This window comes from Dipteris shenzhenensis, chromosome 22 (genome assembly GCF_047967505.1).
Source record: "Dipteris shenzhenensis isolate YYH24624 ecotype China chromosome 22, Dip_SZ_1.0, whole genome shotgun sequence".
NCBI classification, from domain to species: Eukaryota; Viridiplantae; Streptophyta; class Polypodiopsida; order Gleicheniales; family Dipteridaceae; genus Dipteris; species Dipteris shenzhenensis.
Genome location: NC_141617.1, coordinates 18502504 through 18506660, shown reverse-complemented (window position 1 = coordinate 18506660; position 4157 = coordinate 18502504).

Below are 4157 nucleotides of genomic sequence, written 5' to 3'. Positions count from 1 at the left end.
TGGAAGCAATGTCTGATCATCCTGATCGGAGTAGTGTATGGGCTTCAATAGAATGCAAGAAAAGGAGAGATAGCCTAAGTGTAGAAGTCATTGCAATAATGGTGACGTTTTCGCACGAAAATACAAGGTGTTGGTAGGGTTGTCACTCTATGAACTTTAGAGTGTAGGCTAAAGCTTGTGAAGACTTGAGAATGGTATTTACCTGAATGGCCTGATGTTGCTTCCTCGAATGCTACCACCAATCATGACATCATAGCTCGTTTTCTTCGCTCTTATGGCAATGATCGAATGTGTGCATCTGCAACAACTTCTTCCTACTACTGCTCTGCAAGGAGTCTTCTATTCCTTATGCCTAGACCAAGCTTTTTAGCTTTTCTAACTTGTAGCCTCTGTTTGCTTCTCCTGTAAGCCATGGTGAGCTACATGTTACCATGGCAACAATCAATGAAAGACAACAATGCCAAACCAAAATAGAGAGAAGCTAGTTGGTGAGGCAAGCAAAGAATAGAAGACAACTTACTCGAAAGAAGACAATGGCAAACCAAAGTCTGCGCAAGGTCACGTCGAGCTGCGTGCGGGTTGCAGGTTATTTGTAGGGCGGGGGCAAGTTGTAGGTACTTAATATCCTAAGATTTTATGGGTGGGAGGTGTGAAAATTTGCGGGAGTAGCGAAATTTTAGCGGCCGGTTTTTCCCCCTTCGACGATACACGTCAGCAAAATTGGATATCCCAAACAAGTGCAATGTGGCCTAAAATGCTTGAAAACACAAATAGGCCAAAGGGCACGCTATTGGGTTTGGTGCTGTGTATTATTAAATGCAATGATCTTTGGCATGCTTATGAGCCATATAGAAAGCAAGTGCATGGAAAAAGAAACAATTCAAAAAGTAAACTAGTGTTGGATTTATTAAAATATCTTTTCACATGCACAAATTGCACTTTTCCAACTTCTTCCATTTTAGGGTGAATCTAGATACCAATACCAACAACTATCAATGTTTTAAGACCACCATGCACTAGTCTCAATAGTTTGGATTCCAAATTTTCAATCCGTTTTGGTTTTCAACAAATCAAAAAAAAGTTATGGAGCATCCCCTCAAATGGGTATGCATCACTTTAGCAGAACATTGGAGGTCCATTACCCCATGCATAATGATCTCATTTAGGTGTGTCCTTGGGTTGAGAAGAAGCTCACATAGTGTACTTTAGAATGATTACTTGGTTGCATGTATGTATAGAACAAAATTTTGATGTTTCTGAATAAATTGCTATATCCTATAGTCTTCAAGATGCATGCTTCACATAGCACTTAACGATCTCATTCCAAATCCTTTTTCCAAAAATTTTTGCTCTCATGTTCAAGTTTGGAATGTGTACTACAACTTGAAGACAAAGTTTGCCGAATTCCATTGAGCAATGTAAGTTATGGGTCATGCAAGATACCCATATACAGAAAAGTTCCTGAACCTCACAAAAAATGGCTACACCCAAGCAAACAATGACCCCCTAACTGCCGACCCCTATCCCCTCGAGGCACCTATTCCGACCACCCTCCTCAATCCTCTCATGCCTCTCTCTCTCTCTCTCTCTCACACACACACACACACACACACACCACCTTTGAGCACATCTTTTCATGCCTCTAACACCACACTCCCATCCACTTCACAAGCAACCACTAGCACTCAGATGAGACACATCATGTGCTACTTGAGCGCCACCAGATACATCTAAGGATATTCTTGTGGACAACACTCTATTGCAACAAATACTCAGTCCGTCCCTCTTCAACAATGAAGCTCCTCCAAGTCCTTCTACAACAATCCATCTCTTGAGGTAAAAGAACAGTTTTTAGTAACTGGAGACGACGACCAACCTTTGCCAGAGCCTGTTCCACTCCCGAGTGGTATCATATATTCAAACCCTTCCAAACCTCGATTGATCGGGAAACACTCTAACACTGGAAGATGTAGTAAGAAGGGTTCCAGTTGTAGTTGAAGTTATGTACACCGCTCATAACCTTCATCGAAAAATGTTATCGATAGTGGCAAAAAGAGCACCTTCGGTAGATCGGAATCGGATCCCTCGAGACCTCTAGTACAGGATCGAGCCAGTCTAGAGAATACCATTATAAAGCATTAACAATTAAATTGGGCAATCTATTGCGGAGCTAGCCAAGACTAGAGAGTCTATCCAACATACATGCCAATGTGTCGTCGGTGGACTTGGCCGGATTTCAGAGCCCTTCCAGCAAGCACCCCAATGTGTTATTCAATTTTCTTTGCTTTGACTTTCCCCCGGTCGCCACAACAGTCGGTCTCGTCTACTAATTGTAGCAATCTAATGATACTTATGGCTTGGTTCTTGATCCCGCACTAGTAGCTATAGCCTACTTTTTTTGGCTTATCATCATTTTGCTAGGGGATATTGCCGATTGGGAAAAATCAACGGAAGAGGACCACCTCCACCTAGACTCCAAAATGTCTTTGATATGAATGAAGGAACATCACAAGGCCAAGACATACACATGTACCTCTGGGTTCGTAATCTACTTGGCTACCATATCCGCACTTATCGGGACATGCATGACACTCTTTTGGAAGCTGCGGCCCCAATTTTGCAAAATCTCACCTTGGCAACTCGACTGCTACTCACTCATGCAAGCAACTATAAGCTCCAATATCCTACATCGAGTGTGGTCCACGGATAGATCACGTGCAGGAAGGGGGGCATGTTAACCACCTTGGTTGATAAAGGTGCCATTTTGATAGGTGGACATTTTTGCAGATCTTATAAGAATCATAGAGTAACTTGTATAGGAGATGATGCCTTGGAGTCGGATAGGCCCAAGTGCATTCTAAAGAGAGAGAATAGAGGGAGTATTAGGATGAAAAGGTTTGACCCTCCCTGAGAAGGTGAGATGTATACAAGACCCAAAGTTTGACTTTTTATAAAAAAAAAGCCTTGACGTATATTAGATGCATTTCTTTTATTTTAAAAAAAAGTTTGACTTTGGTTTACGCTTGTTGTGTTGCACTTTTGGAATACAAGCTTTCTTTCTCTCTAAGAGTTGTGGAGGATTCTCATGTTTCCTTGCTGTGCCCTTGTGATTGCCAATCCCTATTCTTCTCCTTCTCTCCTCTCCCTTCTCTGCACTCGCTCCCCCTCTCTCCCTCTTCATCCTCATTCCCCTCCCTCTTCATTGCATTGTCCTTCTCTCCTCTCCCTTCTCTGCACTCCCTCCCCCTCTCTCCCTCTTCCTCTTCATTGCAGCAGTGCTCGGAAGCTATTAGAGTGATAGTAGTGGTTGACAAGCACTTGTGCATTGGCTTGCAACCCAAAGCTCGAACTCAAGTCTCATGTTTTTTATGTATGGTCGATGAGGCAAAGAGTGGGGATCACATCAACTATGTCTTAGTCTTTGGTGGCCCTCTCCTCTAGACATGTTAATGTTAATATTTTGTTTAATGATATATGCATTTACTAAATTGGGTAGTACTTAGACAACAGTTCACGTGAGGAGTTACTATTTTTAAAGGTGTCTATATCCAACGACACTCATGATCTCAAAGCTAACGTCATTGAATTGCTTAATAAGTTGTGTTGGAGTAGGATTTTGCCCGCAAGCTGCCCATATCTATGCGCATTGTGAAGCACTCAATCAACGTGCTATCAGTCTTGCAAAAATGCGCCTTATAATGCTTTCACTAGATCCATCACGCCTCTTACTCTACAGCTCAGTTTCTGCTCTACCCCCACCATCATCCCCATGCCTGCAAACAACCCAGAGGTCCCCCTGCCAGCAACCCCCCTCCTCCTCAGGCCCTTTTTGGATTATCACCGTAGTTCTTCTGTCTGCGTTGGCTTTCGTTGTGATTTGGGCCTTCTTCAAAGGCTCCGTGAGGGGTGAGCCAGCTTCATCTCGTGTGCCGCAGGATCTGGAAGCGGGGGACGTTGCTGTTCGGGATTTTGATGGGTTGAGGCTTGTCATTCTTCCCGGTGAGAACGAGCCCCACGTCTTAGCATTGCCCCGCGGATGGAAGGGTTTGGCCACAGTATCTGAGCCATACCGGTTTGAAGAAGTGAAACGCTAGCACACTGATCTTTCGGTCCCTTGCGCCTGACTATTCAAGGCAGACTTTCATGAGTTCCTGCGA